Source organism: Marmota monax, unplaced genomic scaffold, assembly GCF_021218885.2.
Source record: "Marmota monax isolate L192 unplaced genomic scaffold, Marmota_monax_Labrador192_F-V1.1 WCK01_AAM20220418_F8-fsc00040, whole genome shotgun sequence".
Lineage (NCBI taxonomy): Eukaryota > Metazoa > Chordata > Mammalia > Rodentia > Sciuridae > Marmota > Marmota monax.
In genome coordinates, this window is record NW_026692782.1 from 5158245 (window position 1) to 5172145 (window position 13901).

Sequence of the window (13901 nt, forward strand, 5' to 3'; positions counted from 1 at the left end):
CAACCAAGAAAAGCCTGGGACCAGAAGAATTCACAGCAAAGTTCTATAAGACAGACCTACAACGAAGAATTAATACCAATACTCCTCAAATTATTCCATGAAATAGAAAGGAGGGAATCCTTTCAAACTCATTCTATGAAGCTAGTTTCATCCTCATACCAAAACCAGGCAGAGATACATCAAGGAAAGAAAATTTCAGACCAACTATCCCTGATGAACATTGATGCAAAAATTCTCAGTAAAATTCTAGCAAATCACATACAAAAACATATTTAAAAAATAATGCACCATGATCAAGTAGGGTTCATTTCCAGGATGCAAGTTTGGTTCAACGTACAGAAATCAATAAATATAATTCATTACATCAATAGACTTAAAGATAAAAATCATATGATTATATCAATTGATGCAGAGAAAGCATTTGACAAAATACAGCACCCTTTCATTTTCAAAACACTAGAAAAACTAGTGATAATAGGAATATACCTCAACATTGTAAAAACTATCTATACTAAACCCAAGGCCAACATCATTCTAAATGGAGAAAAATTGGAAGCATTTCCTCTAAAAACTGGGAAAAGACAGGGATTCCCTCTTTCACTATTTCTATTCAACATCATCCTTGAAAATCTAACCACACCAGTTAGACAAATTAAAGCGATACAAATAGGAAAAGAAGAACTCAAACTATCACTATTTGCTGATTCTATACTTGGAGGATATAAGAAACTCCACCAGAAAGCTTCTAGAATTAATAAATAAATTCAGCAAAGTAGCTGCATATAAATCAATTCTCATAAATTGAATGCATTTCTATACATCAGTAATGAATCCTCTCAAAGAGAAGTAAGGAAAACTACCCCATTCACCGAAGCCTCAAAAAAACAAACAAACAAAGAAACAAACAAAAAAAAAACACTTGAGAGTCAATCTAACAAGACAGGTGAAAGACCTCTACAATGAAAACTATAGAACACTAAAGAAAGAAATTGAAGAAACTTAGAAGGTGTAAAGATCTCCAAGCTCTTCAATAGGCAAAATTAGTATTATCAAAATGGCCATACTACCCACAGTGCTATACAGATCCAATGCAATTGCAATTAAAATCCTATTGCCATACCTTATAGAAATAGAAAAATCAATCAATCATGATATTCATTTGAAAAAAACAAAAGACCCAGAATAGCCAAAGCAATCCTTAGCAACAAGAGTGGAGCAGGAGGCATCGCAATACCAGACCTTAAAATATACTACAAAGCTACAATAACAAAAATGGCATGGTATTGGCACCAAAACAGACTGGTAGACCAATGGTACATAATTGAAGACACAGAGACAAATACACATAAATATAGTTATCTTATACTAGACAAAGGCACCCAAAACATACATTGGAGAAAAGATAGCCTCTTTAATAAGTGATGCTGGGAAAACTGGAAATCCATATGCAACGAAATAAAACTAAACCTCTGTCTCTCCCCATGCACAAAATTCAACTCAAAGTTGATCAAGGACCTAGAAATTAGACCAGAGACCCTGCACCCAATAGAATAAAAAGTAGGCCTAAATCTTCATCACGTTAGATTAGGCCCTGATTTCCTTACAAGACTCCTACAGCACAAGAAATAAAATCAAGAATTAATAAATGGGATGGATTCAAACTAAACAGCTTCTTCTCAGCAAAAGTAAGAATCAAGGAAGTGAAGAGAGAGCCTACATTTTGGGAGCAAATTTTTGCCTCATGTATGTCAGATATAGCACTAATCTCCAGGATGTATAAAGAACTAAAAAAAAAAAAAATCACAAAAACAAATAACCTAATCAATAATTGGTGTAAGGAGCTGAACATACATCAGAAGAAGATATACAATGGATTGACAAATATATGAGAAAATGTTCAATATCTCTAGCAATTAGAGAAATGCAAATCAAAACCCAACCCTAAAATTTTGTCTCACTCCAATCAGAATGACTGCTAATAAGAACACAAACAATAAGACGAGTTGACAAGGAGGTGGGGGAAAAGGCACACTTACATACTGCTGGTGGGACTGCAAATTGGTGCAATGTATCTGGAAAGCAGCATGGAAATACCTCAGAAAACTTGGAATGGAACCACCATTTGGCCCAGCTATCTCATTCCTCCGTATATACCCAAAGGACTTAAAATCAGCCTACTATTATAACACAGTTACATCAATGTTTATAGCAGCTCAATTCACAATAGCTAAACTGTGGAAACAACATAGATGCCCTTCAATAGATGAATGGATAAAGAAACTGTGGTAAATATATACAATGGAATATTACTCAGCATAAAATTATGACTTTTGCAGGTAAATAGATGAAGTTGGAGAATATCATGCTAAGTGAAGTAAGCCAATCCCAAAAAACCAAAGGCTGAATTTTCTCTCTGATAAGTGGATGCTCATCCATAATGGGGGAACTTTGATTGGGCAAAGGGGAGGGAAAGATGGGGAGAAGGCATCAGGGCAGGCACATATAGTGCAACGCTACATGGTATACAACAAGAGAAATGAAAGTTGTGCTGTAAATGTGTACAATGAATCAAAATGCATTCTGCTGTCATATATACCTAATTTAAATAAATAAATAAATTTTTTAAAAGAGCAAAGAACAAATAAAAAGAACAACAGTCAAGATGGCCGCAAATAGAGTGCATCAAACCCCGTGTACTGCGACACTGCGCAGGTGAATAACGAGTCAGAACAACAAAAAGGTATCTTGTCAGGAATTTACAGCAAAATCGGGGTGCACCGAAACCTAGAGGAAGGATTTCCATCACCGAGGACCGGTTATTGAGTCTCAAACTCGAGCCAACTGTGCGACCAGAGATCCAGGCTGACTGATCCGCCGCTCGCCACGTGGCCCGCCCCACAGACGGCTGGGCGCCGCCGAGAAGCGAACAGCAAGCAGAGAGAAACGGTGCTATGGATTCTGTGGAGTCCTGCCGGCTGTGCCCTCACTGAGCTCCGGGCTGAGTTCGGGGTTTGAGACGGGGAAGGAAGCGGTCCAGTTCTATCCCCCACAATGGAAAGTCCACCAAGGAAGCCAGCGGCCACCATCTTGGAGAGCTGACGTCACCACTGCCAGTTTCCTACAGATTGCAACAATAAAACAGGTGTGTGTTACTCAGCCCATCTCCCATACAGCGAGGAATTCGCATAAAATCTCTCCCAGGCTTTCTGGGGGAGGGATTATCAGAACTAGCCTGCATAGAGACGCGGGGAAAGGTAGAGACACCTGACCTCCAACTCCCATCAGCGGCGAAAACGAAACCTGTCTTGCCAGCTCTGGGGGAGGGGCAAGCGGAAAAAATAGGGTGCCAATTCCCAATAGCCATCCTCTACACCCAGCAAACCGCAGGCCCAGAGTACAGTTTGAACTGCCGAGAGGCATCACACAGGGGAAGGCCGGGCTAGCAGGAGAAGCCAGGGGACTAGAGGCCAGGCCCTCACGACTGGGCGGCTGGAGACCTCCCGCCCACAGGCAACCACCCACGGCCCCTGTGACTGGGTGGCTGAAGACCGGGCAGTTGGAGACCGACCGCCCGCCCGCCAGCGACCAGGCGGCGAGACCCCGAGGTGCGGCCCAGCAGGTACGGCGCAGAGACTTTAGGAAGAGGTCTATAGCCAGGCCTTCATGAAGTAGACAATCGGGAGCTGAAACCAACCAGAGACAGACCAGTCCCACCCCTCCCTTCGGACACACCGGCAAGGAGCCTGGGGCCCGCCATAGCAGAGAGGTGACATCATCGGTGTTCGGCCGACGGAATTCCTTCCCAGCGGAATCCACTTTAGCAGGAGAGAGCAGAAACACAGCAATCAAACGGAGCTGGAAAGTAATGTGAACAACATGAAAAAATAAGGGAAAAAAGGATTACAAACAATGCAGGACAACTTAAGTCTACAGGAGGACCTAGAAGCATCAGAAACATGGATAGGGAAAGAACTCAAGGCATACCTAACTCAGATGGAACGGAATATTAGAGAAGACATGAGACAACAAGTCCAAGCAATGAAAGTATATTTTGAAAACGAATTAAACAAACAAATTCAAATGGCAAAGAACGAGCTTTACCAGGAGATAGAGATTTAAAAAAAAAATCAAACAGTAATCCTAGAAATGCAGGAAACTATAAACCAAATCAAAAACTCAAACGAGAATATTACAAATAGACTAGATAAAGTAGAAGTCAGAACATCAGATAATGAAGACAAAGTTTATCAACTTGAAAAGAATATAGTCAACACAGAAAGGATGCTTAAATCTCACAAGCAATCTATTCAAGAGATATGGGATGTCATAAAAAAACCAAACTTGAGAGTCATCGGGATAGAAGAAAGTACAGAGGTTCAAACCAAAGGAATGGACAACCTATTAAATGAAACAATTCTAGAAAACTTCCCAGAGATGAAAGATTGAATGGATTGCCAAATCCTGGAAGCTTATAGGACCCCAAACCTTCAAAACCGTAATACACCAACTCCAAGACATATAATTATGAAGATAGCCAACATACAGAACAAGGAGAGAATATTAAAAGCTACGAGAGAAAGGAGGCAGATTACATTCAGGGGTAAACCAATTAGGTTAACGACTGATTTTTCATCACAGACTTTGAAAGTGAGAAGATCCTGGAACAATGTATTTCAAACACTGAAAAATAATGGATTCCAACCAAGAATACTGTATCCAGCAAAATTAAGCTTCAGATTTGACAATGAAATTAAAATCTTTCACGATAAACAAAAGCTAAAAGAATTTGCAGCCAGAAAACCAGCACTGCAAAGCATTTTGAGCAAAATACTACAAAAGAGGAATTGAAAAATAGCGCCCAAAACCAGCAGTGGGAGGTATCTCAGTAAAGGGGGAGAAAAATAACCAAAGAAGAAAAACTAGCCAAACTAAAATAAATAAATAAATAAACATGACTGGAAGTACAAACCATATTTCAATTGTAACCTTAAATGTTAATGGCCTAAATTCACCAATCAAGAGACATAGGCTAGTAACCTGGATTAAAAAAACAAATCCAACAATATGCTGCCTTCAGGAGACGCATATGATAGGAAAAGACACACACAGGCTGAAGGTGAAAGGTTGGGAAAAATCATACCACTCACATGGCCCTTGGAAGCAAGCAGGAGTGGCCATATTCATATCAAATAAAATCAACTTCAAACCTAAGTTAATCAAAAGGGATAAAGAAGGACACTATATACTGTTAAAAGGAACCATCCACCAACAAGACATAACAATTATCAATTTGTATGCACCATTCAATGGTGCTGCAACGTTCATAAAACAAACTCTCCTCAAGTTCAAGAGTCAAATAGACCACAACACAATAATTATGGGTGACTTCAACACACCGCTCTCTCCATTGGACAGATCCTCCAGACAAAAGCTGAATAAAGAAACTATAGAACTCAATAACACAATCAATAACCTAGACTTAACCGACGTATATAGAATATATCAACCATCATCAAGTGGATACACATTCTTCTCAGCAGCATATGGATCCTACTCAAAGATAGACCATATATTCTGCCATAGGTCAACTCTTAGTAAATATAAAGGTGTGGAGATAATACCATGCACCATATCTGATCATAATGGAATGAAACTGGAAATCAATGATAAAAGAAGGAAGGAAAAATCCTGCATCACCTGGAAAATGAACAACATGTTACTGAATGATCAATGGGTTACAGAAGACATAAAGGAGGAAATAAAAAAATTCTTAGATAAATGACAATACAGACACAACATACCGGAATCTATGGGACACAATGAAAGCAGTTTTAAGAGGGAAATTCATTTCCTGGAGTTCTTTCCTCAAAAAAAGAAAAAACCAACAAATAAATGAACTCACACTACACCTCAAAAACCTAGAAAAGGAAGAGCAAAACAACACCAAATGTAGAAGACAAGAAATAATTAAAATCAGAGCAGAAATCAACGAAATTGAAACAAAAAAAACCATTGAAAAAATTGATAAAACTAAAAGTTGGTTCTTTGAAAAATAAGATCGACAGGCCCTTAGCCATGCTAAGGAAGAGAAGAAGAGAGAGAACTCAATTACTAACATATGGGATGAAAAAGGCAATATCACAACAGACACTACAGAAATACAGAAAATAATTAGAAAGTATTTTGAAACCCTATATTCCAATAAAATAGAAGATAGTGAAGATATCGATAAATTTCTTAAGTCACACGATCTGCCCAGATTGAGTCAGGAAGACACACACAATTTAAACAGACCAATAACAAAGGAAGAAATAGAAGAAGCCATCAAAAGACTACCAACCAAGAAAAGCCCAGGACCGGATGGGTATACAGCAGAGTTTTACAAAACCTTCAAAGAAGAATTAATACCAATACTTTTCAAGCTATTTCAAGAAATAGAAAAAGAAGGAGCTCTTCCAAATTCATTCTATGAGGCCAACATCACCCTGATCCCGAAACCAGACAAAGACACTTCAAAGAAAGAAAACTACAGACCAATATCTCTAATGAACTTGGATGTAAAAATTCTTAATAAAATCCTGGCGAATCGAATACAAAAGCATATCAAAAAAATTGTGCACCATGATCAAGTAGGATTCATCCCTGGGATGCAAGTTTGGTTCAATATATGGAAATCAATAAATGCTATTCACCACATCAATAGACTTAAAAATAAGAACCATATGATCATCTCGATAGATGCAAAAAAAGCATTCGACAAAGTACAGCATCCCTTTATGTTCAAAACACTAGAAAAACTAGGGATAACAGGAACTTACCTCAACATTGTAAAAGCTATATATGCTAAACCTCATGCTAACATCATCCTAAATGGAGAAAAACTGAAGGCATTCCCTCTAAAATCTGGAACAAGACAGGGATGCCCTCTCTCACCACTTCTATTCAATTTAGTTCTTGAAATACTAGCCAGAGCAATTAGACAGACAAAAGAAATTTAAGGCATAAAAATAGGAAAAGAAGAACTTAAATTATCACTATTTGCGGATGATATGATAATATATCTAACAGACCCAAAAGGGTCTACAAAGAAACTGCTAGAGTTAATAAATGAATTCAGCAAAGTGGCAGGATATAAAATCAACATGCATAAATCAAAGGCATTCCTGTATATCAGCAACAAAACTTCTAAAATGGAAATGAGGAAAACCACTCCATTCACAATATCCTCAAAGAAAATAAGATACTTGGGAATCAACCTAACAAAAGAGGTGAAAGATTTATACAATGAAAACTACAGAACCCTAAAGAGAGAGATAGAAGAAGATCTTAGAAGATGGAAAAATGTACCCTGTTCATGGATAGGCAGAACTAACATCATCAAAATGGCGATATTACCCAAAGTTCTCTACAGGTTTAATGCGATGCCAATCAAAATCCCAATGGCATTTCTTGTAGAAATAGATAAAGCAATCATGAAATTCATATGGAAAAACAAAAGACCCAGAATAGCAAAAGCAATTCTAAGCAGGAAGTGTGAATCTGGAGGTATAGCGATACCAGATTTCAAACTGTACTACAGAGCAATAATAACAAGAAGAGCACGGTACTGGTACCAAAACAGGCAGGTAGACCAGTGGTACAGAATAGAGGACACAGAGACCAATCCACAAAATTACAACTTTCTTATATTTGATAAAGGGGCTAAAAGCATGCAATGGAGGAAGGATAGCATCTTCAACAAATGGTGCTGGGAAAACTGGAAATCCATATGTAACAAAATGAAGCTGAACCCCTTTCTCTTGCTGTGCACAAAAGTTAACTCAAAATGGATCAAAGAGCTTGATATCAAATCAGAGACTCTGCACCTGATAGAAGAAAAAGTTGGCTCCGATCTACATGTTATGGGGTCGGGCTCCAAATTCCTTAATAGGACGCCCATAGTCCAAGAGTTAATAACAAGAATAAACAAATGGGACTTACTTAAACTAAAAAGATTTTTCTCAGCAAGAGAAACAATAAGAGAGGTAAATAGACAGCCTATATCCTGGGAACGAATTTTTACCCCTCACACTTCAGATAGAGCCCTAATATCCAGAATATACAAAGAACTCAAAAAAATTAAACAATAAGATAACAAATAACCAAATCAACAAATGGGCCAAGGACCTGAACAGACACTTCTCAGAGGAGGACATACAATCAATCAACAAGTACATGAAAAAATGCTCACCATCTCCAGCAGTCAGAGAAATGCAAATCAAAACCACCCTAAGATAACATCTTACTCCAGTAAGATTGGCAGCCATTATGAAGTCAAACAACAATAAGTGCTGGCAAGGATGTGGGGAAAAGGGTACACTTGTACATTGCTGGTGGGACTGCAAATTGGTGAGGCCAATTTGGAAAGCAGTATGGAGATTCCTGGGAAATCTGGAAATGGATCCACCATTTGACCCAGCTATCGCCCTTCTCGGACTATTCCCTGAGGATCTTAAAAGAGCGTACTATAGGAATACTGCCACATCAATGATCATAGCAGCACAATTCACAATAGCTAGACTGTGGAACCAACCTAGATGCCCTTCAATAGATGAATGGATAAAAAAAATGTGGCATTTATACACAATGGAGTATTACGCAGCAATAAAAAATGACAGAATCATGGAATTTGCAGGGAAATGGATGGCATTAGAGCAGATTATGCTAAGTGAAGCTAGCCAATCCTTAAAAAACAAATGACAAATGTCTTCCTTGATATAAAGAGAGCAACTAAGAACATAACAGGGAGGAAGAGCATGAGTAAAAGATTAACATTAAACAGAGATAAGTGGGGGGAGAGAAAGGGAGAGAGAAGGGAAATCGTATGGAAATGGTAGAGACACTCAATGTGACACAAAATTACATATAAGAGGTTATGAGGGGAAATGGGGGGGAACAAGGGAGAGAATTGAACAACAGCAGATGAGGTAGAGAGGGAAGATGGGAGGGGAGGGGTGATAGTAGGGGATAGGAAAGGTAGCAGAATACAACAGTCACTAATATGCCGTTTTGTAAAAATGTGAATGTGTAACTGATGTGATTCTGCAATTTGTATTTGGGGTAAAAATGGGAGTTCATAACCCACTTGAGTCAAATGTATGAAAGATGATATGTCATGAGCTTTGTAATGTTTTGAACAACCAATAAAAAAAAGAACAACAGTCCAAAGAGATAGTGAAAGAACCTAGGTTATGAAATAAGACGAAAGATGACAGTATGAAATGAAATATGTGACACATTCTCAAATAGAAAATAATATGGAAAATATTAAATGGAAGAATAAAATTAGTGAAAATCATTAGAAGAGATACATAAATAGAATAGAAAGATTAAAATAGCTATTAAAACATCCAAATAAGAGAAAATAAAAATACTGAAATTAGAATGATTTCAACATATACTGTTTAATTTTCCAGTAAGAGATGAAGAGAATAATGAAATAGAACATTTATTTAAAGAACGTAATTCAAGAAAAATTCTTGGGTAACTCACACTAAAACAAAGAGAAAAAAAAGAACCTAAGGTAAAGTCACAGAAGATTCAACACCAGAATATATCCTTATATACAAATAGTTCCTAAATTTATCAGCCAAGAATATTGATCAAACCATAATTAGGAGAAAAAAACAAATTGACTTCAATTTTTCAAAGTCACATTTATTGCCTTAAGACAAAGAATAACACTGACCAGACATACAAATGGGAAAAGAATGAATAAGACATAAATTTGGTATCCAGACAAATTCTCAAGTATAAAGCTCAGATGAAAATAGTTTTGAATTCAAAAAAATCACCTGAGTTATTTTAGTAGTATTTAATTTGGGGCAGACAAGTAATGACTAAATAAATTCCTTTAAAAAAGTGACAGAGATCATCAAATATATTTAACAATGTCACTTACACTAAAACAAATGTGAGGATAACAGAAACAAAATGAAAATTTTAATGAAGTAAGATCTACCCACCCACCTACCCATCCAGGCACACACCCAAAAAAGGGTGGGGGAAGAAAGAAGAAAGAAAAGGAGAAAAAAAGTGCTTATGGACACATTTATAATAGATTATAGTCACAATTGCTATGTAAAATAACAAATTTTGAAATAGCACCATTGTAATTTTTATCAGCTCTATTTAGATCTCAAATCACATATTTTGAGTGTACAATTTGATGAAATTTGATGCTGAGTCATGGTTTTACCACCACAGTCAATAGAATTAGGTATAATTCAGCATAGAAATGTTAATATTAAAATAATCATTACAAACTATTTTGCATATGTCCATGGATGAACACTTGGAAAGATAAATAAAATGTAATGTTTTCTGGGAAAATGTAACTTAACAAAACTGGATAAGAAAAGTACTATGGAAGAAACTGATAAAGTTCTAAAGTACTGTTTCTCCAATTTCATTATAAAATCATAGACAATTCATAAGGAAAATAACACCAAAGATATACTGAGCAAGTTGCTATTTCAAATTAATCATGATACTTATAAGAAAATTAAGTAAATACTGAACAAATTGCAAAAAAAAAGTATAATTTATCAGATTACATAAAATGTGAAAACCCTTCCATTGAAAATATCTTTGAAATTTCTAAAGGAAATGATTAAATTATTGAGAAAAAAACTGAGATTCCATTTTTCTAAAAGAAAATTACACTATAAAAAATCCCAGTTCTCCATAAGCTAATGTATGAATTCAGTGTTACCTCTAAATTTAGTCCACATTTCATTCCCAGGGAAATCAACTGGAAATATTATTTAAAAGAAAATCAATGACAGGGTAATGATCTTATTAGACATTATAACACAGTAGGAAGTTTCAGCAATTAAAATACCTTGGCTGAAGATAGAAAAAATAGAACTTGAGGTTGTCCTTCCAACAGAATGAACTATTACTACCCCTGATTAAGAAGACAAAATATATTTTTCACTTAAAAAATTGACTCATCCTGACTGATTTTTAAATTATATGGTTATCAGGTAAGGGAAAATTAAATCAATGCTCACTCTATTGTTGAGTGTTCTGGCTCATAATGTTATGTGTTTCTCATTTATCTGGTCTTTTTTTAAATCATTCACTAAAGTGTTATAAGTTTTTTCTCAATAAAGATCTTATGCATACCTTATGATGTTCATTCTAAATTATTTCATAAGCTTCCTTCTTTGAGCTGGATAATTTCTCAAAATATTTTCTGATGGTTTAGTGGAGGTAAAAGAAGCACTATTTATACATCATATCTGATCAACCTGAGAGAGAAAAAAAAAAATCTCATGTCTTTTAATGCTGCTGAAATCCTATCAATCTAAAGTCTTAACTGGTTAAAAACCATTAAGATACCATCTCTAGCTAAGCTACAGGAGGAACTCAACATGTAGTGTTAAATATTTTTATATTCTGTGGATCTAAAGGATTTACCTGGAGCAATGTCATATCCCAAATGTGGTTTGGCAGTAGAAGAAAAAGAGATGCCTGAAATCTTTTTTTTACCTGGATTCTACATCCTTGACCCTCACGGAATTGGAGAGATCCATAGCACTTACAAAGAGAATATTTGCTTCTATCACATTATGTACTTCAAAGTGTTCATAAAACTTCAAAGTCAGTTAAAATCTTTACATAAGAGAGCTTCCCTTGCATATTGCTTTCCACTTAACAAGCACAAAGCTATAGAAAACCATTTCCTCTATACTTACAGTTTCAGTTCAACTGTGAGGACTAAATACAGTAGTTGTCCAGGAGATGGTGAAATGTATTTGCTCACAAACTAGAGTATCATGAATCAGTAGGTATGGCACTAAGAGAGAATTTCCTCTAAGGAGTTATATAAAATTGTGTATAAGAAGTATATCTAAGATCAAAACTTCTTTGGGCATATGATTGGAAAACAAATTTATTATTATTATAAGAATGTTAATTTGAAGAGAAGTTTCAGGTTGTGCAGTAAGCTATTATCATAAATATATAGAATTATGCAGGTTTGTTTCCAAAAATCTTGAAAAACAAAGAGCTTTCTTTGGGGCCTATTTCAGAACACTAGAGAACATAATATGTGAAGAGTAAACAGTATTCATTACTCAAAAATAAAAAGAAAAGTGTGAAAAGTGTTTCACAGTGTGCTAAATCTTAGTGTTCATATTAAAGAAACATCTTAAAACATAACTTCAAGTAGATAACATGTTCATTATTTTCAAAAAAACAAGACCCAGGGCAAAAACAGGTCAAAGTTTTCAAATCAGTGATAAAATTCCCACGTGTGTGTGTGTGTGTGTGTGTGTGCATGTGTAAGGTGTTCTTACACTATATCTGACATTTAATAAAAATATTTATTTTTATTTGATCTTATCAAAAGTGTATCATTCTCTTGGTTAAAAATTTCATTGTTGTGTTATACAACATAGTTTAATTCTCCTTGACTTCCTTAACTCCCTTGATGTCTTTACCAAGAAGACCAGAAGAGGATATGTCTAGATCATACAAGGTTAAAAATATTTTATCTTGAAGAAACTTAGAAATTATGATTCTATATCAAGACACCAGGGCAGTGTGAACTAAATGACAAATTGATGCCACTGGCACATATTATATTTTGGTTTCTGGTGTAAGAAAATGGCAGGCTATGGTAGTGCAGAAACCCTCCTACCAAGAACACGTAGACATACTAGATAGTAGATTTGATATAACAAAATGGCAATGAACATTTAATGTTGAAAAGTAAAAAATTTAAATTATTTTTAAAATTTTAAAATACAAATCTCTTCTAAATGTAGAGTTATCTTTGGAAATATAAAGGCAAGTTACTAATAAAAATTATGTTTAAATAAAGTTTTTTTTTAATTCTTACAATTTTTTCAATTATACTGAAAGTTTTATTAGCCTAAAAAATAGTCTATACTTAGTAGATTTATAGTAAGTTGTATTCACATACAAATAAATTATTAATACATCAAGAATTCAATGTCCCTCTGGTTTTCAAAGTTAGTGAAGAAATTCAGATGTATGTGCATATATAAGTATTTATACATATATATTTAATGTATATATATAAATGCACATATACATTCACACAATATATATATATATATATATATATATATATATATATATATATAGAGAGAGAGAGAGAGAGAGAGAGAGAGAGAGATATTAAGTATAAACAAATACTACAATATATTAAAGTGATGGATATATATATAAACACATGCATTTATTTTTATTTTCAGGAAAAATTAATTGTTTTAATATTAAAAGTTTTCCTAAATGTTCAAGTGCTAGTCTTGGATAAATTGATCCAAATAATTTAAGAAATATTTGTAGATTCTTAACAGAATATGTTGATTTATACTCTGGGAAATATTACATATTGCAAGAATCATTGAAAAGAATGTATCATCAGTGTTAATAATAGAATACTAAGTTAAGTTCAAATAAAATTTATATATTTAAAAATCCACAAGTAATTGCCTATATTTACATTAAATGGCACATAGCTGGAAATATTTACACCCTAATTGGAATGACAACCATTTTTCAAATTTGCATGACAACATTAGAAAACACTGAAGAAAATGAAGAAAAATAGTTTCTACTAAGAAGTTTTGTTATCAGCATTAAAAAGAAATACCACATTAAGTACTGTATACACTTCAGACCAGAAAATATGCATGTTATGGTAATATGATTTATTCCTTTTGTTCTTCCTTCCTTTATTCCTCTTTATTTCATTAGTAATACAACTAAGAGTTGTTTAGATTAAAAGTATGCATATAGTTTCTGATTTAAGTGGATCCTCTAAATAAGTGCATACTAATTCCAGTATTCTTTAGCTCTAAAGTTATATCTACCAAAGTTCACTG